Source organism: Lissotriton vulgaris, chromosome 1_2, assembly GCF_964263255.1.
Source record: "Lissotriton vulgaris chromosome 1_2, aLisVul1.2, whole genome shotgun sequence".
Taxonomy (NCBI): domain Eukaryota; kingdom Metazoa; phylum Chordata; class Amphibia; order Caudata; family Salamandridae; genus Lissotriton; species Lissotriton vulgaris.
In genome coordinates, this window is record NC_141686.1 from 184,216,435 (window position 1) to 184,242,690 (window position 26,256).

Here is a 26,256-nt window from a genome sequence, read left to right on the forward strand (position 1 = left end):
ATACAACTGTGCACGCCTAAATCGCTGTCCCGACTTTGTGCATCCAGGCTGCTGCACCCCAATCCACTTCCACTGCCCAGAGGTGTCTGCCTGCCACTGCGCACCCAGGCTGCTGCACCACATCCACTCTCACTGCGTGGAGATGACTGCCGCCTGCTGCGCACCCAGGCTGCTGCACCACATCCACTCCTACTGCCCGAAGGTGACTGCTCGCCACTGCGCAAACAAGGCTCTCTGCTCACCTTTCGCAATCTGCATGCAGGAAAGAGGGTCTACCACGTGCTGCTGAAAGCCCCAGGGCCCGCTCCGCAGGCCACCAGATCTCACATTTGGTGCTGCGTCTTGATTTTACCATGGCAGAGGACATACCAGTACACCCGCCATTAACGCAGGTTGCACACCCGCTAAACCCTTGTGCTGCCACTAACTCTGTGACCAGTGAGGCCACGCTACTTGGCGGTAGGCCCCTGCTGTTCGATGGCTCAGGCCTACACTGCAGTCCAGCAGGACACACAAAACCTGACCTGTCCGGACCGCCAGGACGGGGCTTCATCGCATGCTGCTCAACACTTACAGTGCCCCTACCTCAGAGCACCGAAAATCACCGTCTTGTGATGGTGTGCCTGTGCTGGCCGCAGTGAATCCGGTGCCACCAAGTCTGAATTTGAAATGGCGTGGAGCACGTGCGCACTGTCATTTTTATTGGCAGGGTCACGTGTCCTGTGAGGCCTGTGCTTGATGGGTATGGTGTGTGTGCAAACCAGCCATCAGGGAGTGGCTGTGGCATACTGACAAGTAGACCTGCGAGCAGCAGATCACTACAATGAAAATCTGGGCCATGTAGCGTTGTTTTCCCTCCCTGTATGTGTGAGTGGAGTGGGCTGACCTGGCGTATGCCAGTCCTGCATGAGGCTGTGAACAATGACTCCGGAGCTCTGGGCATGGTTCCGTCCTGGGCTGTATGAGGAATTAACTGAAGTGAGTGTCCCTGTTGTAGTATTGCTGCCACCCGGGCAGTAAGCGCCAATGTGTTACCCTGTGACCCAAGTCCCAAAACATGGCCAACATAGAAGGTAGGGGGAATCACTGACCCTACATTCATTCATACTTCGACACATGAAAGATTGTGCACATGATATATCTTTGTGTATATGAATGTTTATTGCACATTTAGTGGAGTGTTGCAGCTGTAGCAATACAGGGCCATGCAAGTTTCCGTTTTTGGCACATAGAGGGCAGCTAATTAGAGCTAAGTTTGTGCTCGGGGGTTAGGCTCCGCCAACATATATACTTATCCAATCACTTCGCCAATTCCGAAGCACTTATAAATTCACCATACACTCTACATACACTCTAATGATCTAGTCTCTATCTATGTCCTTATACAATGACCAAGACCAAGTTACATACCTGAAGTTTTCCCCACTGCTAGAGGTAACATGGTTTTGAGTGCTGACCACAGGAGAATGTAATGTGGTAGGGCCCACGCGTGGCATCATGCGTACATAATGAACACACAGACACTGTTAGAAAGAAAGTGCAACTGGGTACGGGCACGTGCTCTTGGCCCCTTTTTATTACCAGGGTCACATGTCCAGTGATGTCTGTGCTGGATGCTTGTGGGGTGAGTGTAAGCAAGCCATCAGGGAATGGTTTGTGCTGGCAACATGTACAACAGTAATCATCAGATCACACACAGAGATTCAATCATAAAGGGTACATGACTTGTGCTGCACTAAGTTAGGGGCACCATATGTGAAATAATATACAAAAGTTTCTATTGTAAAGAGTTCATGACTTGTGGCACACTGAGGTAGGGGCAGCAATATGAAATCATACACAAAAGATTCTATCATAAATGGTCTATGAGTTGTGGTGCAGTGAGGTAGGGGCATCAGAAGCATTCCACGTGTGCACAGCTAGCGATGATGCGTGGATGCGTGGTCCGGGAGGGTCGCACTGGTAGCAATGTATGTAGCCTACTGGACCGTATCATCTGCAATCACAACTCGATCTGAATTTTGAGCCCTGCAGTCCGCAATGTAGATGGAAGGCAGTAGCCAGCACAGACATCGAGAAATGCTTTTTGTCACTTCCTCTTGACAAAATCCGAGGACAATTCTGTCTGCAATTAATAAATAAGAGAGAATTCCGAAAAGAATCCGGAGGTGCGTTTTACAGGTTTACCGAAGAGTGTTCCGAAAACCCAGTGCCTGCTGACAGATTCGAGAATTTACAAGAAAATAACACAAGACACAACTCCCGACCTGCAAGACAAACAGGACTATGAGAAAAGTTCAAAATCTTCACCCCATACAATTAGATTACCAAGTCCTATATTCACAGCCCCAGCCCTGAGGAAGACCTTCCTTGAAACCTTCACGGTCCCCTCCACGAAGGTCGAATTGCGTCGGCACCAACACCATTCACAGTTTTTTTGCACGTGACTCCGAGGACTAATATACAAAAGTGCAAAGTGGAAAATGCATAGAAGTTTAGCAAACAAAAGATGGTCTGAATAACAGAAGAGTGTTTTTAAATCACTCTGAGCACACATACTTTAGGACCACTCCATTAAAGACTGTCGAGGATAATTGGACTTCATTTTATCCCAATAAGATAGTAAAACCAAGTGGAACTTACTGAATTAATATGAATGAAAAAGTTTTGATTTATGTTTTGCACTGGTTTTGTTTTTTTGTAATTGGACAATCTTTATAGAATTGAATGTACAGGACAGGCTGTACGAAATCAAGAAAAAGTAATGTGTAATGATGAGTACAATTGTTTTTAATAATTTTGGAAGATATGAAGTAAAGAACAGCCTGGAAAAAGTATAAAGAAATGTAGTTGATGTTTATCTACCACAGTTGACAAATGAAGTAAAGTATCGTGTTGATCTTTTGAAAACTGGCTTAGGCAATTAAGTGAATCCTAGGCCCAATTAAAAGTATGCAAATTGATGGTAACAGAGGTATCATTGTATGAATATCAATGTAAATTGTGAGCTCTGCTGTCCGCACTGTAGACCGGAGGCAGTGGTCAGGAAGGGCCCATAGCCATGTAGCATGCACTTGAGCTGTACAGAGTTAGTGGTAGGTGTGGCGCTCAGCATGTGCGCAGCCAGCGATGATGCGTGGCGTGGGCGGGCCACACTGGGAGCAATGTGTCTTGCCTACTGGACTGCGTCATCTGCAATCGCACTTCCATCTGAATTGTGAGCCCTGTTGTCCGCATTGTAGATCAAAGGCAGTAGTCTGTACAGACATAACTCTGCGGTGCTGTGCCGTTGTGTTCGCAGGGGGCCTTTGTCAAGGAGGCCTGCGGTCATGGCGGCAGCCATGTGGTAGTGTGAGGGCCGCCGGTCTGGTAGACACGTTGGCCTTCACACAACTGAACCATGCCCAGAGCCCTAGCCTATGTGTTCACACTTCTATGCTGAAGTGGCGTACATTGGACCAGCCCACTGCACTTCCGCTTACAGGAGACGACGACAGAAGTACATGACCGAGATCTTCCCCACCTGAGGTAACATGGTTGCGTCCACTGTCCACAACACTACAAGCACCAGAAGTATATGTACACATGGAGAGGTTTGTGCTCAGCATAGAGAGGTATGTCCAGCACATCACCTCTACACTTGGTATTGTGTGCATTATTATTGGTAGGTGACTTGCGTCCTTCACACATGTTTGGTTGCCAACTCAGCTATTGTGTGGCTGAGGGGGCCATGCTGTTTTTGGAAGGTCCGCTATCCTGGTGTGCGCTGCCTCGGTGGTAGTAGAGGGGGTGGTCCGGGGGGGAGGTCTGAGGGTGGTGGCAGTGGGTTTTTTAGCCTTCTTAGGGGTTGGAGGTGTATGATCAATAGCTCTAGGACATGTGTTGGTCTTCAGATGTGAATCTGGGCTGTGCTCCCTTTCTCTGTAGGTAGTCGTCCTACTTTACACCAGTAAAAGGCGCAGATGGTACATTCCTACTGCTATCGCAGCTTATCGTCTGTTTTTGGAAAGCACAACAGATTTGGCTACTCATTGAAAATATGGGGAAGTTGTGTGTTTGTGTTATTTTTGCACAGGAACGCGTACTCTGCATGTTATTAGCGTTAGTTGTTGCTCTCATTTGTGGCGATTTTTTTTGCGGTAGCTATTGCTGGAAAACGTGATATCGGCTGTTTTCAACAGGTTGAGAATGGAATGATAATTTAAAATCACTGAAAAAACTATAGGTTTAATGAGCATTGAATTTAGAAATTAGCATTTAAAAAACCTGTGAAATTCACTGAAAAAATCATAGGTTTGAGGGACGTTATAGGAAGAAATTAGCATTTAAAAAAACGTAGAAATTCACGTTAGAGCTAGTTGGACATTTCACTCGTACAAAACCACAGAAATTCGAACATTATAGTTAGTAAAGCTAACTATAACTCGCACCCCTGCAATGCAGTGCTGATGATGTCACATATTACATCACTCATGACAAGGTCAGTGACATCACTGATGACATCACTAATGACATCATCCACATGATAATCTGATGCACCTCCTTACACCCTAATATTTCTTTTGATACACCCACTCTAAAATACAGACTACCATTTTCGAAATCATAGACAAATCAATAGCGGTTACTATATACCCACAGACTAATTCCTAGCTAAACACACACATTCATTCACATATACAGTTACTCATCCATGCAGTCACTCATCAATACAGCACTAATGTATGTATTCATACACCTTTACAAACACTCATACACCGTCACTCATCCATGGAGTTATTGACACACCTAGCTAGTCATGTAAAGAATCAATAACACTGCCATTTACTCACCTATACATTTGTACATTCACTATATAACCTATTCAGAGATAGTCATTTATATAATCCAACACGCATATACTGCCTTGCACATATGTAGTTATTCACACATATACCAGTGAGACATACATTCACTCACTAACACACTGATACACACGCTCACTCACCTATACAGCTATTTCCATATGCACTATTGAACCGATACACCCAGTAAATTACCCACTCACACATGTAGGCAGAAAGTCACACACTGCCCACCCACCCACACACACAAACACTGAGGCACCCATACAGATAATCGTGCAACCAATAAGTAACCCATATAGACAGTCATGTACCTAATCATAAACCCATGCAGCAGCTTACACAACAACTGAGAGACTGACACAGACATTCACACAGTTTAGTCACTAACCCATGCATTCAGTAAGACACATTTAATCATTAACTTAAACAGTTAGTCACACACCTATGAAATACTCCACCCACACACTTATACACCAACTCATTCTTCAATACACCTTGGAATTAACATATATAAAATATATTTAAACTTTACAGAAACACATATTCACTGGATGATGTCATCAGTGATATCATCAGTGATATCATTTGAGATTTCATCAGTGATCTCACTGACCATGTCATGAGTGATGTAATATGTGACATCAAAAGCAGTGCATTGCTGGGGCGCGAGTTATAATTAGCTCTACTAACCATAACATTCGAATTTCACTGGTTTTGTACGAGTGAAATGTGCAACTAACTATTACGTCCCTGAAACCTATGTTTTTTCAGTGAATATATATATATATATGTTTTCTGTTCACATGCCGTGATTGGCGGGCCCCTCCGTGTCCGCTGTTCGAGAGGCCGCCCTGAAGGGTTGAAGACTCCTTGAAGAGAGATTCGAGTGTGGCTTCTAATCAGGAGTACGACCCACGCATTGCTGTTTTTCCCACTGTGGTAACGCTAATGAAGTGAAATGAAGTGGTGGTGATGGAAAGGCTTCAGTTGGGATGAGCTCCTGCACCAATTGTTCCAGGGCCTGGTCCTTTGACGGGGAGGTCAAGTCATAATTGCACCCTGCCGGCAAATATAATTTGAAACCTGACTCTGTTCCATCTGGATATAATGAGTACTAAATGCAGCAGAAAGTGAAAAAAATGCATTTTAAACCTTGTGCATCAATATGAGAACTGTCAGAAAGAACAGTCTTGTGAGTGACTACCATCTTTAAAACAACACGCACGTATGCACTTTGTGAACTGCCTCTTTCCTGTGATCAAGGTGCAGGTGCCGAAACATGTAGGGTTATGGAAGGCATTGTGCTGGTTTTCCTCGATTAAAGGACTGCTGCTCAGGAATTGGGCGTCTGCTGTTTCTGTTCACATGCCGTGATTGGTGGGCCCCTCCATGTCCGCTATTTGAGAGGCCGCCCTGAAGGGTTGAAGACTCCTTGAACGGAAAATGGAGTGTGGATATATATATGTATATATACATAATTTAAAATATACAAAAAACCTTTGTGAATAACTTAACATGCCCAATGCAATCAGTACAACTGTAGGGAAAGTGTTGAATAGCAAAATAATTACATTTACTATTCCAACTCCAATGAGTGCAACAGTAGGGAAAGTGTTGGAAAGCGGAGGGGTAAAAATTACTACTCCCACTATTGGCTTTTCCCATGGTACTCGACATTTTGTTTATGTTGGGAAGGGGAAATCTGTCAACCCAAATGCTGTCATTAAGGCTGCGTAAATTAATACAGAGACGGATACCTTCCCCATTAGCTGTAGAAACAATGACTATGGCCGCCAACCATCCAGAAGAGTCAATAGGTTGTATGATCCCTATTTGACACATCTCATCCAGCTCATGTTTGAGAGGTTTCTTCATGAGAAGAGGCACAGGGCGAGTTTGATCAACGCCCATTTATTTTGACGCAGCCCCATATTTACCAGGGTGGTGCAAATAGGCCAGGCCAGGCCACATTTTCCTGGTGTAACGAGGAAAATATTTAATTTCACCTCGTTTTTAATGTTTCCATGTCAGCTCTGTTGTGCAGCATACATGGAAACAGCAAACTCCATTGATTGTTTATGTGCAGGAATGTGTCTGTTGTATCGTTATCCTATATATATATTCACTGAAAAAACCATAGGTTTCACACCAGTTATAGTTAGGAATTAGCATTTAAAACACTTATTAAATTCACTGAAAAAACCATAGGTTTCACACCAGTTATAGTTAGCTGAAAATTTTACTGACATAAAAACATTGAAATTCCACGTTATAGTTAGTTGGACTCACTATAGCTTGCACGTGTAATGCACTGCTGATGACGTCACATATTACATCACTCATGACATGGTCAGTGACATCACTCATGACATCACTGATGACACCATCCAGTGAATGTGTGTCTTTCTGAAAAATCAATATGTTTTATATATGTATTTGTAAAGGTCGATGGACGAATAAATGTTTAAATAAGGGTGTTAATGGATGTTTTATAAAAAAAAAATTGATTGGTTAACTGGCCTATTGTTAGCGAGTATTGCTTAAATATTTAAATATTTGTGTCAGTTTTTCACTTTGTGTATAAGTGGCTGGTTGGTGAGTAGCTACATGTATGTGTATATGGGTTATTAGATGTTTTTTTAGTATCAGTATGAGTGTCTGTATGGTTTGGTGGGGGTGTTACTTAACACATAGATGCATCAATGATTGACTCACTGTTTCTATGTCTTTTGAAGACAGCATATGTGCAGGACTGTATGGGTGGATGTGTGTGTATGTGTGTGTTAGTGAGTGAATGACTGTCTCACTAGTGTCTTTATCAGTAACTACATATGTTTTAATCTAGTATATGTGAGCATTAATGTATATAAATGAGTATATGTGAGAGTGAGAGATTGAAAGAGTTCCTGTTTAAATAAGTATGTGTTTCTATAAGTGATTGTTTAAGAGAGAAAGTAAGTGTAAGTTTCCTTAGAAGTAAGGTGGTAGTGTGTGTATAGCTGTATATTCAAATAAATGGATGTTCAATAGTTTATTTGCTTGTGTGAGTATGTGTGTGAGTAACTTTTGGATGACTGTCGGTGTGTAACAGGATGTATATGTGTATCACTACATATGATGAGTGAGTATATGTATGAGTGACTATATAGAACTGTTGCTGAATGAGAGGATGTGTATATAGATGGTGGAATTACTGAATTGGTTGTTGTAACTGGTATGGGTATCTCCTTTTTTTTGAAAATGTTAGTTTCTATATTTGATTATGGGATTCGTCAAGCGGGGGCCGAGATAAAAGGGGGGTCCCAAAACGTGTTTTTCCCATTCATTTTTCCATAGGGCGTTTGGCCTCACTTTTAGCTCGAACGGCTGAATGGATTTGCACGAAACTTGGCAAAATTGTAGGGACTGTTAGCCCGATGTGCCTTTGCTGGGTCTCAATATATGTGCTCCAGTGGATTTTGAGAAATTAACGTTTAAAAAAACAGATATATCTGTGACAGCGTCCCGGATAGCGCACCAGTTCGCGTACTTTTCACGTAACGGAGCTTTGCGAAGCGAAGCTGATTGGCTCTCCGGTGTCTGTCAACATTCTAAACAGTCCAGAGCGGCCGCCATCTTGTCTCTCGGTAGGATCGAGAGACAAGAGGAGGCCAAAACGAAGGGGGAAATGAAGGAAAGGGGGCAAGGTAGACCCCTCCTGACCCCCTAGGACTGATGAGGGGGATATTAAAGTGCCCCGCGGGGCAGAAAAAAAAAAAAATTGCGATTTTTTTGTCGTAGAGGTGCAAATCGGTACGTGAACCGGGCAGCTAACCGGCAGCGTAACGGGAGTCTGAGGAGAAGCTGATTGGCTGTCAACATTGTAAACAGTCTGGAGCGGCCGCCATCTTGTCTCTCGGTAGGATCGAGAGACAAGAGGTGGTGAAAAACGAAGGGGGAAATGAAGGAAAGGGGGCAAGGTAGACCCCTCCTGACCCCCTAGGATTGATGAGGGGGATATTAAAGTGCCCCGCGGGGCAAAAGAAAAAAAAAATTGCGATTTTTCGCGGTAGAGGCCCTTCCCGGTATGCCAACCGGGCAGCTAACCGGCAGCGTAACGGGAGTCCGACATCTTGTGTTTTTGGAGCGTCCGGTTTGCGTACCAGGTAGCGTTCCGGTAAGCGTAACAAGGGGAAAACCAAGAGAAACAGTAAAATAAAATTTAAAGGAATAGATTTCCACCAAACTTGGCAAAATTGTAGGGACTGTTTGTTTGATGTGCCTTTGCAAGGCCTCAAGATATGTGCACGTGTGGATTTTGTCTAATTAAGGTTAAAAAAATATATATATATCTGTAAGCGTGCTCTGGCGCGCTTACGTTACAGGTTTTGTTTGCGCTGCAGAGACGATACGTCGCGACGCGTCATGAGGCGTCTCACGTGGCTACGTGATACGTCACGTAATAAAGAATATATTTTACAGCTATAGATATTAGCTTTTAAAAAACCAATGAAATTCACTGAAAAAAACATAGGTTATAGACCATATATAGTTAGGAATTTGCATTTACAAAACCTTGAAAATTCACTGAAAAAACCATTGGTTATAGACCATATATAGTTAGGGATTAGCATTTACAAAACCTTAATTTACTCGCACAAAACCATAGAAATTCGCATATATAGTTAGTTGCAATAACTATATAACGCGCACCCGCAATCCACTGCTGATGATGTCACATATTACATCATTCATGACATGGTCAGTGACATCACTGATGACATCACTGATGACATCTCAAATGACATCACTGATGACATCTCAAATGACATCACTGATGACATCTCAAATGACATCACTGATGAAATCACTGGTAACATCTCATTTGACATTACTGATCACATCACTGATGATATCATTCATGTGATAATACGATGAACCTCTTCAGACTCTAATATGACCTTAGATACAATCAGTGTAAACAGACACTCACAGACTGTCACTCATCCATGGAGTTACTCACACGCCTAGTCAGTCATGCAAAGAATCAATCACACCTCCATTTCCTCAACTATACAGTTATACACACCTTACTTAATCAAACATATACTAACACATATTTAATCTCTTATACAATCAATGATACAAGTTCACAATGATCCATACAGCCACTCACACATTCACTGGCTCTTATGCACAGTTATTTATATATGTCAACTCTTATATGTACTGTGTTTTACATATGTACTTACTTTGACATGTAGCACTAAGAAATCCAATCACCCACCAATACACTCATGCAGACAGTCAACCGCTCATACAGCTGTTTCCACATGCACTTTTGAACCCATACATCTAGTGAATCAACTGCTCACACATCTATGCACAGAGTCACACACCTCCCAGCCACCCCCACACACACACTCACTCTCCCATACAAATATTTGGGCAACCAATCAATAACCCATATAGTTACTCATATAGCTACTGATCAACACATGCAGCAGTTTACAGAACTACAGAAATAATGATGCACAAATTAAGACAGTTTAGTCACTAACCCATGCACTCAATGAGACTCATTTAATCATTCTCTCATACAGTCAGTCATGCACCTACTAAATCCTTCATCCAAACACTTATACATCCACTCATTCTTCAATATGTAAGACATATTTTAACTTTACAGAAACATACAGTCACTGGATGTTGTCATCAGTGATGTCATCAGTGATGTCATTTGAGATGTCATCAGTGATGTCATTTGAGATGTCATCAGTGATGTCATCAGTGATGTCACTGACCATGTCATGAATGATGTAATATGTGACATCATCAGCAGTGGATTGCGGGTGCGCGATATATAGTTATTGCAACTAACTATATATGCGAATTTCTATGGTTTTGTGCGAGTAAATTAAGGTTTTGTAAATGCTAATCCCTAACTATATATGGTCTATAACCAATGGTTTTTTCAGTGAATTTTCATGGTTTTGTAAATGCAAATTTCTAACTATATATGGTCTATACCCTATGGTTTTTTCAGTGAATATATATATATATATATATATATATATATATATATATATATATATATATATATATATATATATATATATATATATATATGTGTGTGTACTTTCACTGTACCTTGTACTTTTTGTGCCCTTAATTCCCAAGTTATGTTTTCCTTTTGTGATATTCCTTCTCCACTCCTTACCCATGGAACGTTCCTTGGACTGTGTCACTGCGACTGAAGGTTGTGCGGGTTAAGTACAATAAATGCTTCATCCTGCTTCCTGTCTGTTTGTACTATTTAACACTGGTGACAAGCGGAGAAACGGACCAGGCTGTGCAGGTGAAACCTTTACAGCTTCAACCCTGTCGATTTCAGTAGGAAATGCTGAGCTGTCACAGTACTTGGGAAAGGGATATTGTATTTTATTCTACCCATGGTGAATCAAAACTTTAGACTCAACATACTTCTGTGGTGAGCCTAGGATAGTTCATCATGTGCACCCTGTTTTATGGACAACCTGCTGTGGTGGTGCTTGCTGCTAGCATTAAGCAAGCGAGGAGGAAACTGCAGACTCTACTTTCCGTATTGTGGTGCTGTGTGAAGTGTGAAGGAACCTCTAGCCGTGTTCCCCACTTTGTGTTAAAAAATTCAAACAATAGCGGCACCTCGCGTTGCACCTTCAATTCTATGTTGCTAGTATTGCAAGGTATGTGGGAATTTCTAGCAGCTCCCTGAACAAAATATCCTAGTCACACCACAGACGTATGTTGAGTATAATGTCTTGATTCACCAGAGCTCTTGCATGGATTCAATTGGTAGAATAAAAGATGATCTACCTTTCCTAAAGACTGCAACAGCTGTGCATTCATACTGATATCAACATGGGGTGAGGTTGGTCAGCTGTCCCCTGCTCAGCCCGGTCTGTTTCTCCACTCATTGTCAGTGTTAAATAGTACAAACAGACAGGAAGCAGGATGAAACATTATTTGTACTTAACTTGCACAACATCCATTCGCAGTCTCAAGGGAATGCTTAAGATGCACATTGCCTTTAAGGACCGCTCTATGCAGTGTTTTGTGTATGTTGCAAAGTGGGGTTCCAATTTACTGGGTTGAAAACATCAGAAGGAATTAGGCATTACATTGGACCTCAATAGTAGAGAACCTGTGTTGGCTATTGATATGGAAGGTCATAATGAAGACATAATTAAAAAATTCCCAGAGGAATTCACAGAGAAGTTGGGTCACCTAAAGAATTTTCAGCACTAAATTATAATAAAGGATAATGCTTCACCAGTGGTACACAAGGTGTGTTCCATTCCCATCCCCAAGAGGGAACTTTTGAAGTGAAAATTAAAAAAATTGATTGAACAGGAAGTAATTGAGCCTGTTGGGAGTTTCCTTTGGTTGGCCCCCATTGTTGTAGCTCAAACGGGTGGGGTTAGAGGGATTCACTTATGCATTGATTTGAGGGATTTGAACGATGAGATCTGGGTGGACAGCTCTCCCTTTCCCAAAATAAATGACATGATCAGCATGATTGGGAAAGTGTGCATTTTTAGTATGATTGACCTCCTGTCAGTGTATCATTATAATGAACTCCACCCAGAATCCAAAGCTTTAACATCATTCCTTACCCCATTCAGTGTGTTCAGGTTCCATAGAATGCAATTTGGCCTTGCCTCAGAGGCAGAAGTATTTCAGAGGCTGATGCACCAGTTATTGAAAGACTTGGACAGTGTATTTTATTTTCAGGATGATCTGTTGATTTACGGGGGGTCCTACCAATATCACAACAATACCCTTAGGTATGTTGTAATGCAGGGTTAACTGTCAAACTGGATAAGTTGACATTTGGTGTGAACTCTGTAGACTATCTTGGACATCATGGTTCCATGGAAGGCATTCTACCCAAACTGGACTTGGTGGTGACTGTAAGAGAGGTGCCACCACCTGTGTTCAATGATAAACTGAAGTAATTCATAGGTTTGGTGGACTATATGGCCAATTTTGTAAATAATTGTGCATGTCAAACTATACCTCCACGGCATTTGTTGAAAAAGGGCACTCAATTTGCGTGGGATGCACCTTGCGCTCAAGCCTTTGAGAGTATAAAGCTGGCTATAGTTGTGCCATCATCCTCATTTAATTTTAACACCACATTAAAACCTTCCTTTACACAGATGCCAGAATCAAGGGGTTGGGCGCATCTCTTGTTCAAGTGGTGGATAGTAGAGAGAGGATTGTGGCATTCGCTTCGAGAGCTCTCAAGACGGTAGAAGCTAACTTTTTCACCATTGATAGGGAGGCGTTAGCATGCTACTGGGTCATCACACAGTTCAAGTTCTGACTGTAGGATCTTCCATTCATTTTGAGAACTGACCACAGACCCCTCACGTACATTTGTACTTGCAGGGGAAGAGAGCAACCCATTCCTTGAGTCGCAAGAGGCTACTGGGTTTGCAGGGTTACAATTTCAAAATTTAATTTTTTCTAGGGAACAAGAAATCAGTTGCGAATTGCCTTTCATGATTACCTACTGAGGATAGTGCTATGGAGTGTGGTTATGGTGTTTTCAAAGGCAGTACAAATAAACCTATCTTGGCTGTGTCTAGCCTGGGCATTTATTGAGAAGAATGGAGGGAGTGCTCAGGAAAGGATGTTGTTCTTTCGGCTGTTGGGGATACGATTGGGCATAGGTGGCAACCCAAACCCAATAGGTTGGATGAGGATATTCACAGCTTTTGGGAGGTGAGAAATGAACTGTATATTCAGGAGAATATGGTCATGAGAGGGGAGGAGATAATTCCTCATAGTGACCCTGGGCTTGAATCATTGATTTGGCACATGACAGGAATCTGGGACTTAGTATCACCAAATCCTAGGTCAGGGCAACAAATTGGTTTCCTGGCATGGAGAGTCTTGTAGAGGGCAGGGCAAGGATTTCCTCACATGCTCTATAAGTGACAAAAGCAAGTGTGTAAGGAAAGCCTCTCTGCCCCCCCAGTGGAGGTACCTTCCAAACAGTGGGAAAAGTTAGGTCTAGACATCATTGGTCCCCTCAAAGGTTTGAATGGTCTGGTAAATTCATTGTTGCTTTGATGGACTACTTTTCTCATTGAATTAAAGTGGTCAACCACATTACCACCCACAACATGATTGATTTCCTATCAGACACATTCTTGATTGAAGGGATACCTAGTTCTCTCACCACGGACAACAAGGTTCAATATACCTCTGCTGAATTTAATGATTTTCTAAAGAACTAGTCTAGTGTACACCTTAAAACTGCTCTTTATCGTCCTAGGGCTAATGGTCTCTTGGAGAGGGTGAACCATATGTTGAAGGACTGTATACAATCTGCTCAAATTTCTGGGGCATTGGTTGAGGTTGCTTTAAAACAATTGTTGTGGTCCTATCATACCGCTCCCAAACCTTTTACTAGTGTTTCACCATTCCTTATGCTCAAGGGTAGGCTGCCTGGGACCAAGATGATCCCCAATTGAATCGGTGGTGGAGAGGCCAGGTGGGTCCATCATGGAGTGGAAAGTAAATGCATCAAGTGTCATCAAGGTGATTACAAAATGAGATATGATGCCAAGCATGGAGTAACGCACAGAAGTTGCAACTTGGGAGTTTGGGTCGTTGTTAAAATTCCCGATGCTAAAAAAAATGGCATTTGTACATTTTCCAAGCCACTTAGGGTCACTAAGTTTAACATCAATGTGGTAACACTCGAGAATGGCAGGATGTGGAACATGGACAGGACTGCTGCATGCCGTGTTCCTCTACCTGAGACTAGTATGTGTTTAATTCATCCAGAGTCTACAGACCAGGAGTTACCTGTATGTCCTCGGTGTGCTCTTCCTCTTTGGCTCCTCAGCGGCACAAGGACTATGTCCTTCAATGAATGTCACCATATTGGGTATTGTTTGTTTTAGGGTGGACTCTGTATGTGCGAAATGGTCTTGTTTAGGGTTCATGGTGTATATGTGCTGCGTTCTGCATCGTCTTTATAGATAGGATGGAGATGTGTTGTAATCTTTATCTTCTTTGTAGATATATGCTTTCACTGTATCTTGTACTTAGTGTTACCATAATTTCCTTGCTGTCTTTCCCTTTTGGTGTCTCCCTTCCACCCTCCTTACCCATGGAACCTTCCTTGGACTGAGTTGCAGACTGGCAGTTTAACTGTCCCTGTACTATAGATTGTGCTAATTAAGTATAATAAATGTTTCATCCTGCTTCCTGTCTGTTTGTACTTTTTAACAGTGTCCCTTCCTGCACATAAACAATCATTTAAAAAAAGCTATATTTTGCAATTTCTATGTGTGCTGCATTAAGAAGAACACAATGAAGATACAAAAAAACCATTTAAAGAATGTTTATGTGCAGGAAGTGACACCTTCCTGCACATGAACACTATTCCCCTGCATCGCAGACATCCTTGCACTATGGAGCAATGGTGCCTGGATTGGAACTTGGCAGCTACATTTAGCAGCAGCGCAGGGGGAAATGTCGGGCTAAACCATATTGTTGTACATATAGTGCAGCCCTGCGTTTCAGCAGTGGCTGAGCGAGGCGTTAAGCCAAGAAACCTAACGCTCTCCTCCATCACTTCTATTGTAATTATCCTCCTGTGTATTTTCCAGTACTCTACTATGTCCTCCGCGGGCTGTGCATACTTAATTTACCCAGCACACTCAAGAAACAAATGTGTTATGTGCTAACAGGACTGAATATAACACTAACAGTAAGATGTTTAACCGTTATATGTCTGCTATCCTATGATATATTACCAAGTGCACATATGTATTTTAAGAGTCTTAAATCACTGGTTGACTAACATCCACTAAATATTTACTAATAACAGTGGAATTTAAAACACTTGAAATCATTTTTGTCACGTACATCACTTGTCTGCAATTTGAAAAGGAAAATCATTTGAAAAAGATCTAGGCACAATCATCCCCAGAGTGTAAAGGAGGCATCAGCTTGAATAGTGGCAAAGCACTGTATAATGTCATACTTAACATTATAATTCAGCCTGAATGCAAATCGTTGTTATCATTCCACTATAAACAATTTCATCTAGAGGATATTGGACCATTGAATTTATAAGTTTCATGCTAACTTTTAACAAACATATGTATACATTGGTTGGGGATAATTTAAAGCCAGTCATTGTGAAAGCAGTACTAAGTCCAATAGAATGTTTCTCTCCTATATATTAGGGCAAGCCACAACAAAGTATGACCCTTCACAACCCTTGTACATGTAGGGGCAGATTTATGATAATTGGCGCATCCCCAGGGATGCGCCAGTTATTTTGCGCCGCTGCTCCGCCACCCATGGTGAGCCGCATTTACAATGCAGCGCACCATGGGGCAAAAACGGCACAGATGCGTGACGCATCTGTGCCGTAAAGGTGGCGCATTGCTGGAGTTGCGTCGCAAGCGTGATGCAGCTCCAGCAATGTTCGGGGGTGCCCTATCTGTCCAATGCTGCGTCAAACCTTACGCCTGCTTCAAGCAGGCGCAGGGTTTTGACGCAGCATTGGCCTGAAAGTGACTGAGTGAAATCTCATAGATTTCAGTCAGCCACTTTTGCGAAGTGAGTTAACAATGGGGTATACCCTAAGAACTCTCTGACCTGGGTCAGTGAACATAAGTACGTATAAAGTGGTCAGGTTCTATAGATTCTTGGTCAGGAATTAATCATAAATTACTTTTTTCGAACAGAATTATTTGTCATGAAGTCCCGAAGTGTAATACACAAAACAAATTTATTTCAACATTGTCATAGCGTTATGAATAACACGAAAGCATTAGAAAACATAAAGAGCTAAAGAAGGACCAATTACTTCATTGGATCAGAAGAGGACTGGAGGACGCAAGTCCCAAATATTATCTTCAATAGCAACGTTACATGAGGACAATTGTTAAACATACAATGTATATAATGAATATTTACATAGTGCGCTCAAAGTGACATGGAAAAGGAGACAGTTAGGTAGGTTGGGGGTGAATGGGTAGAGGTGAGGACTGGGTAAAGGGTGTTGTGATCTTAAAACAATCACAGTGGTTAGCAATGAGACCTTTACAGACTAATTTAGTTCATTAGTTCCATTCATTTCTTTAACATAGGGTACGTGTTACTCAATGGGTTGCTTCCTATGTTAAGAAGATCGGGTGAAATCAAGTCTACGTTTCGACCCCTAAATGGAGGGTTGATTGGAACCTCAGGCTGGGGTCTTCTTCAGGACGGGTAGGAGCAGGAGCGCCTAAAGGTTAATATAATATTTTAGAAAGGGGAATTGTATCAATAAATTAGCAAAAAATCTGTGTGATTACCAAGGGCTCAATTAGCAAAAAGGGCTTCTTACTTCATATAGGGCCGTCCAGTGGCCTATTGAGAATGGACCTGCGTTGGTTCCATATTGGTGTAGGAAGCCTGGAAGTGTATTAAAATGAAGATTTTAGATACTGGATCATGAGCGTATGGGCTCAAAAGAGAGAGACATTGGAGGACACTTACTGGGGCGGTAATGGTTATCCAATCGAAACTACACAATTTCAGATCGATTTGCGTCCGGGTATCGTGGATTAATCTGTGAATAGAAGAAACAGGAGTATGTATAAGTTACCCTGTTAATGTGGCATTGGAAGGTGGTTTGACAATATTAATGTGCACCCTGCATGGTTGTGGAGACAACCCATGCTGGATTAGTCCATCTGTCGGGGTAATTAAGTGTGATATACATGGTCAGGGAGTGAACCAGACCGGGGCAGAAGACCTTAGGGTAGCCAGTAATGCCATGTGTGGATACTAGCGTCAGCCTATCAAGCACAGTGGGGCCCTTAAAAGAAACCACTTCTTAATACTGGAGACGTATCGGTTACCTTCTCTGTGTTGGAATTATTCGTTGTCCTCGGAGCTGCCTCGGGGAAGTTGCTTGTAGCAGCGCTGCCCGGTCGCGAGTGAAACCGCGAGGTGCAGGCGCTGAGTGCTTGCCGGGGGCTCGGCTGTCTCCACCAATCAGGTGGCTGCCTGGGCCTGCACACTAGGGAGGGTCTGAAAAGTCCCTATCTGAGTGAACGTTTTCTTGCGTATCCTAGCACCGCAAGGGAGCGGATACATTAGTAATGCTCCTTCTCGGGTATTTGAAGCACGATTGTGTTAAAACAGGACGGCGTTAAACACTGACTTTACACCGGCCCAGTAAATACAGACATTGAGTGCAACATGTAGACATGAATTGCGTGTCAAACCAGTAAATGCAAACGCTGAGTGCAACATGTAGGCATGGGACAGAGCACTGTCCTACATAATATCTTTGATGAGAAATTTATACATAATACATTAGCAGCACACATAGAAAGCATGACGGGGCATGTAAAAACCTTGGGTATGTGTTGGCGTAATTCGCAGAGCCTCAGTGAATACATCGAGCGTGGGTGAGTCATGCCATATCAGATACATGTTCATAGATGAGGCAGTGGATATTCATGCAGATTAAAACATACATTAACAACCGTATAGAATTATGTGAGACCCAAATGAATGTTCTAGGGTTAGTCACAGTTGATCAGAGCCATTTGGGAAAAGGTTACATCAATTTCATTGAGTCCATTCTGTACAGAGTTAAATCTCTGCATCCATTTGCATTCACGTATGTTCAATACAGAGTCGAGATCACCTCCCCTGGGTCCCAATGTAATTTTTTCTATGACCACCCACTTAAGGGATTCAGGTGTGTGATTTAGTGCCTGAAAGTGTTCCACTAGAGGTGCCCCCATGGTTAGACATCTTATTCTGCTACAGTGTTGTAGTACCCTGTTTTTTATTTTTTGCTTGGTTTGTCCGATGTAGATTAGGTCACAAGGGCACATGATGGCATATATCACACTATTGCTATTGCAGTTTGTCAATGTCTTTAGATCAATGGTGACATTATTGTGTGTGAAGCTCTTGGTTTCTATGCATAGTGCACATGCCTTGCAGTTACTGCATTTGTAGTTTCCAATAATGTTCGGGAGGTTCCACATTGATTGAATAGTGGGCGCTGGTGGGATGTCTAGCATTGAGCGGACCACCACATCTCTGATGCTTTTAGCTTTTTTAAAAGCATGCATTGGTGGTTCTGGAACTTCAATCAGGTCAGCTATGATGTCCCAATGGCCATTGATTATCTTGCGAATCTGATTGCTTTTGCTGCAAAAAGTTGTGACACAGATCATTCTATTGGCTGGGTTTGGACAATTCCTTGGTGCGAGTAGTGTCTCTCTATCGTTGAACCATGCCCTTTTGCGTGCCCTTTTTACCAATCTCCTGGGGTATCCTCTTTCCAGCAGTCTGTAGATCAAGTCGTCTGATTCTGCAAAGTAATCCTCTTTCAGGGTGCAGTTCCTCCTGATGCGAAGGAATTGCCCAAAAGGCAGGTTATCACGAAGGGCCCGGGTATGGTGACTGGTATACCGGAGTAAAGTGTTCCTTTCGCTAGGTTTCCTGTATAAGGTGGTGTGGAGTATTCCCTCTCGTTCCTTAATGGTGATGTCTAAAAAGTCAATGGATTCATTGCTGTGCTTTGCGGTAAATTTGATGTCTTCCGATTGGGTGTTGAGCCATTGAGTGAATTCAATTAGGTCTTGGTTCTGTCCTGTCCATATCATAAAGATATCATCAATATATCTGTGGTATTCAGATATATTGTTCACAAAGGGATTGTTGGGTGACAAGATGGTGTGCTGTTCAAAATCACTCATGTAGAGGATTGCCAGGTCTGGAGCAAATGCTGCCCCCATGGCCACGCCCTTCCTCTGCATATAAAACTTATTTTGAAAGGTGAAGAAATTTTTAGTCATTGCGATCTCAAGGAGATCTACCAAGAATTCCGTAGGTACACCCGTTGGTTGGGGTCTCGTTGCCAAGGCTCTCTGTATGGTTGTAAGAGCGGGTGCCTGGGGGATACTCGTGTATAGGGACACGATATCCATGGTTACAAGTAGTTGATTGTCTTTATTGAAGGGTTTTCTATCAACTATGTTTATCACCTGTGTGGTGTCCCTCAGGTAAGTGGGTGTCGCTTCAGCTAGAGGTTTCAAAAAGTTGTCCACATATTTGCAGAGAGGCTCCAGGAGGGAGCCGCATCCAGAAATTATAGGTCTTCCAGGTGGTTTATGAGGATTCTTGTGGACCTTGGGTAGAGTGTAAATCGTCGGAATCCGAGGTTGGTCCACATTCAGGTATGAGTATTCTTTGTCAGTTAGAAAGCCCAATTCCTTCCCTTTTAGGGTTAACAACCTGATTGAGTTTCTGATTTCAGGGGTTGGGTTAGCTCGAAGCGGTTGATAGCTGACTCCATCGTTGAGCTGAGACTCGATTTCTTCTTTATAGTCATCCACATCCATGATGACTATAGCTCCCCCCTTGTCGGCAGGTTTAATCACTAAGGTTTTATTCTTCCTTAAGCCATCTAGGGCGGTTCGTTCAATCTTAGTGATGTTTTGCTTCACATACTGTTTCGTCCTACAAAGCTTGAGCACATCTTTCATGACCAGGCTTTCATAGGTCAAAATCCGATGATGGACCATAGCAGTTTGAGGAGTGAAGGTTGATGGTGGTCGTAGGGTGGTGAAGGCTCTCGGTGGGCTTGGAGCTTTGTGTAGAAAAAAGTTTTTTAACCGGATCTTACGGAAGAATTTGGTGAGCTCCGTCTTGATGTTGAACAGGTTTGCATGGGATGTCGGCACAAATGACAGGCCTTTGCTAAGGACCTGGATTTCTTCCTCTTTCAATACTTGGTTGGAAAGATTCATGATTGGGTTGTCTCTGCTTACCAACGATAGGTTTTTCTTCTCGTATTGATTTCTCCATGGTTGTCTTGCTGAAACCGTACTTGTTTGTTGGTATATCCTTGCTGGCGCGAGTTGTCCCAATTCTGCGTGTTCTGTCCCCTTGTGGGACGTCTGTTCCAGTTGCCACCCCGTCCTCGGGGGGGTCTCCAGGAGCTCTCCTCTAAAAAAGCTTGCTGTTGCCTGTTCTGGGGATCTTGTGGTGGTTGGTACCATTCTTCTTGGTTATGATAACCACTGCTTGTCCCGGCTCCCTCGTTGTCACTGCTGCCACTGTAGGAAGAATCCGAGAAGTTCGTGTACCTCTTCCCTCCTCGTTGGCCGCCTCGATAGCTGCCTCTTCCCCTGTTGGAGAATCGTCCCTGGTTGTCTTGCTTGAAGTAATCTTCAGCTAGGTAAGGGTACGTTCTTTTTTTGTTGTAATACTGGATGTCTTTTGCCAGCTTTTCAAGTTTTTTGTTTTGAGACTCTACGTTGAAGTCCTTGAGGGTTTTGTTCAGACGTTCTAGAGTTTCCTTTGCACTAGCAAAAGCTGAGTGGCTCGTGATTTCTGCTCGCAAATCGGCTATTTCTTTGGTTAACTGTTCCACCTGGTCCCTAGCAGTCTCCACACCAAGGACCATCCAGTGGCGAGAACAGTTATTCGCCACAAAACTGAATCCTTCCTTGAACTTGGGATTGTCCACGAATATCGCCGGTTCGTTCCGAACCTGTAAGCCTGTTGGAATTACGTTGGCTCTCAAGTAGCCGGTGAGAAGATGGCCATGTAGTTTAGTGCGTACTAGCTTTTTCTCCAGGCGCTCTAGTTTATTGATTTTCTCATTCAGTGAGAAATCAACTGTTATGGTGTTGGTTGAAAGGAAAACTGCCCCAGTGTCCCCAATGAGATCTCTAATATGATCTTCACTATAAGAGAGGGTCTCTGATTCCAACATTGTCTAGCCCCCAATGTAGAGCTATGCGTTCAATGCGATTACTCAAAATGAAAATATGCAAAAAAATCTTTATATGATAACCCTCGCAAGATAGGCTCTTGCACAAAGAGTAGTGAGTTAACAATGGGGTATACCCTAAGAACTCTCTGACCTGGGTCAGTGAACATAAGTACGTATAAAGTGGTCAGGTTCTATAGATTCTTGGTCAGGAATTAATCATAAATTACTTTTTTCGAACAGAATTATTTGTCATGAAGTCCCGAAGTGTAATACACAAAACAAATTTATTTCAACATTGTCATAGCGTTATGAATAACACGAAAGCATTAGAAAACATAAAGAGCTAAAGAAGGACCAATTACTTCATTGGATCAGAAGAGGACTGGAGGACGCAAGTCCCAAATATTATCTTCAATAGCAACGTTACATGAGGACAATTGTTAAACATACAATGTATATAATGAATATTTACATAGTGCGCTCAAAGTGACATGGAAAAGGAGACAGTTAGGTAGGTTGGGGGTGAATGGGTAGAGGTGAGGACTGGGTAAAGGGTGTTGTGATCTTAAAACAATCACAGTGGTTAGCAATGAGACCTTTACAGACTAATTTAGTTCATTAGTTCCATTCATTTCTTTAACATAGGGTACGTGTTACTCAATGGGTTGCTTCCTATGTTAAGAAGATCGGGTGAAATCAAGTCTACGTTTCGACCCCTAAATGGAGGGTTGATTGGAACCTCAGGCTGGGGTCTTCTTCAGGACGGGTAGGAGCAGGAGCGCCTAAAGGTTAATATAATATTTTAGAAAGGGGAATTGTATCAATAAATTAGCAAAAAATCTGTGTGATTACCAAGGGCTCAATTAGCAAAAAGGGCTTCTTACTTCATATAGGGCCGTCCAGTGGCCTATTGAGAATGGACCTGCGTTGGTTCCATATTGGTGTAGGAAGCCTGGAAGTGTATTAAAATGAAGATTTTAGATACTGGATCATGAGCGTATGGGCTCAAAAGAGAGAGACATTGGAGGACACTTACTGGGGCGGTAATGGTTATCCAATCGAAACTACACAATTTCAGATCGATTTGCGTCCGGGTATCGTGGATTAATCTGTGAATAGAAGAAACAGGAGTATGTATAAGTTACCCTGTTAATGTGGCATTGGAAGGTGGTTTGACAATATTAATGTGCACCCTGCATGGTTGTGGAGACAACCCATGCTGGATTAGTCCATCTGTCGGGGTAATTAAGTGTGATATACATGGTCAGGGAGTGAACCAGACCGGGGCAGAAGACCTTAGGGTAGCCAGTAATGCCATGTGTGGATACTAGCGTCAGCCTATCAAGCACAGTGGGGCCCTTAAAAGAAACCACTTCTTAATACTGGAGACGTATCGGTTACCTTCTCTGTGTTGGAATTATTCGTTGTCCCCGGAGCTGCCTCGGGGAAGTTGCTTGTAGCAGCGCTGCCCGGTCGCGAGTGAAACCGCGAGGTGCAGGCGCTGAGTGCTTGCCGGGGGCTTGGCTGTCTCCACCAATCAGGTGGCTGCCTGGGCCTGCACACTAGGGAGGGTCTGAAAAGTCCCTATCTGAGTGAACGTTTTCTTGCGTATCCTAGCACCGCAAGGGAGCGGATACATTAGTAATGCTCCTTCTCGGGTATTTGAAGCACGATTGTGTTAAAACAGGACGGCGTTAAACACTGACTTTACACCGGCCCAGTAAATACAGACATTGAGTGCAACATGTAGACATGAATTGCGTGTCAAACCAGTAAATGCAAACGCTGAGTGCAACATGTAGGCATGGGACAGAGCACTGTCCTACATAATATCTTTGATGAGAAATTTATACATAATACATTAGCAGCACACATAGAAAGCATGACGGGGCATGTAAAAACCTTGGGTATGTGTTGGCGTAATTCGCAGAGCCTCAGTGAATACATCGAGCGTGGGTGAGTCATGCCATATCAGATACATGTTCATAGATGAGGCAGTGGATATTCATGCAGATTAAAACATACATTAACAACCGTATAGAATTATGTGAGACCCAAATGAATGTTCTAGGGTTAGTCACAGTTGATCAGAGCCATTTGGGAAAAGGTTACATCAATTTCATTGAGTCCATTCTGTACAGAGTTAAATCTCTGCATCCATTTGCATTCACGTATGTTCAATACAGAGTCGAGATCACCTCCCCTGGGTCCCAATTTAATTTTTTCTATGACCACCCACTTAAGGGATTCAGGTGTGTGATTTAGTGCCTGAAAGTGTTCCACTAGAGGTGCCCCCATGGTTAGACATCTTATTCTGCTACAGTGTTGTAGTACCCTGTTTTTTATTTTTTGCTTGGTTTGTCCGATGTAGATTAGGTCACAAGGGCACATGATGGCATATATCACACTATTGCTATTGCAGTTTGTCAATGTCTTTAGATCAATGGTGACATTATTGTGTGTGAAGCTCTTGGTTTCTATGCATAGTGCACATGCCTTGCAGTTACTGCATTTGTAGTTTCCAATAATGTTCGGGAGGTTCCACATTGATTGAATAGTGGGCGCTGGTGGGATGTCTAGCATTGAGCGGACCACCACATCTCTGATGCTTTTAGCTTTTTTAAAAGCATGCATTGGTGGTTCTGGAACTTCAATCAGGTCAGCTATGATGTCCCAATGGCCATTGATTATCTTGCGAATCTGATTGCTTTTGCTGCAAAAAGTTGTGACACAGATCATTCTATTGGCTGGGTTTGGACGATTCCTTGGTGCGAGTAGTGTCTCTCTATCGTTGAACCATGCCCTTTTGCGTGCCCTTTTTACCAATCTCCTGGGGTATCCTCTTTCCAGCAGTCTGTAGATCAAGTCGTCTGATTCTGCAAAGTAATCCTCTTTCAGGGTGCAGTTCCTCCTGATGCGAAGGAATTGCCCAAAAGGCAGGTTATCACGAAGGGCCCGGGTATGGTGACTGGTATACCGGAGTAAAGTGTTCCTTTCGCTAGGTTTCCTGTATAAGGTGGTGTGGAGTATTCCCTCTCGTTCCTTAATGGTGATGTCTAAAAAGTCAATGGATTCATTGCTGTGCTTTGCGGTAAATTTGATGTCTTCCGATTGGGTGTTGATCCATTGAGTGAATTCAATTAGGTCTTGGTTCTGTCCTGTCCATATCATAAAGATATCATCAATATATCTGTGGTATTCAGATATATTGTTCACAAAGGGATTGTTGGGTGACAAGATGGTGTGCTGTTCAAAATCACTCATGTAGAGGATTGCCAGGTCTGGAGCAAATGCTGCCCCCATGGCCACGCCCTTCCTCTGCATATAAAACTTATTTTGAAAGGTGAAGAAATTTTTAGTCATTGCGATCTCAAGGAGATCTACCAAGAATTCCGTAGGTACACCCGTTGGTTGGGGTCTCGTTGCCAAGGCTCTCTGTATGGTTGTAAGAGCGGGTGCCTGGGGGATACTCGTGTATAGGGACACGATATCCATGGTTACAAGTAGTTGATTGTCTTTATTGAAGGGTTTTCTATCAACTATGTTTATCACCTGTGTGGTGTCCCTCAGGTAAGTGGGTGTCGCTTCAGCTAGAGGTTTCAAAAAGTTGTCCACATATTTGCAGAGAGGCTCCAGGAGGGAGCCGCATCCAGAAATTATAGGTCTTCCAGGTGGTTTATGAGGATTCTTGTGGACCTTGGGTAGAGTGTAAATCGTCGGAATCCGAGGTTGGTCCACATTCAGGTATGAGTATTCTTTGTCAGTTAGAAAGCCCAATTCCTTCCCTTTTAGGGTTAACAACCTGATTGAGTTTCTGATTTCAGGGGTTGGGTTAGCTCGAAGCGGTTGATAGCTGACTCCATCGTTGAGCTGAGACTCGATTTCTTCTTTATAGTCATCCACATCCATGATGACTATAGCTCCCCCCTTGTCGGCAGGTTTAATCACTAAGGTTTTATTCTTCCTTAAGCCATCTAGGGCGGTTCGTTCAATCTTAGTGATGTTTTGCTTCACATACTGTTTCGTCCTACAAAGCTTGAGCACATCTTTCATGACCAGGCTTTCATAGGTCAAAATCCGATGATGGACCATAGCAGTTTGAGGAGTGAAGGTTGATGGTGGTCGTAGGGTGGTGAAGGCTCTCGGTGGGCTTGGAGCTTTGTGTAGAAAAAAGTTTTTTAACCGGATCTTACGGAAGAATTTGGTGAGCTCCGTCTTGATGTTGAACAGGTTTGCATGGGATGTCGGCACAAATGACAGGCCTTTGCTAAGGACCTGGATTTCTTCCTCTTTCAATACTTGGTTGGAAAGATTCATGATTGGGTTGTCTCTGCTTACCAACGATAGGTTTTTCTTCTCGTATTGATTTCTCCATGGTTGTCTTGCTGAAACCGTACTTGTTTGTTGGTATATCCTTGCTGGCGCGAGTTGTCCCAATTCTGCGTGTTCTGTCCCCTTGTGGGACGTCTGTTCCAGTTGCCACCCCGTCCTCGGGGGGGTCTCCAGGAGCTCTCCTCTAAAAAAGCTTGCTGTTGCCTGTTCTGGGGATCTTGTGGTGGTTGGTACCATTCTTCTTGGTTATGATAACCACTGCTTGTCCCGGCTCCCTCGTTGTCACTGCTG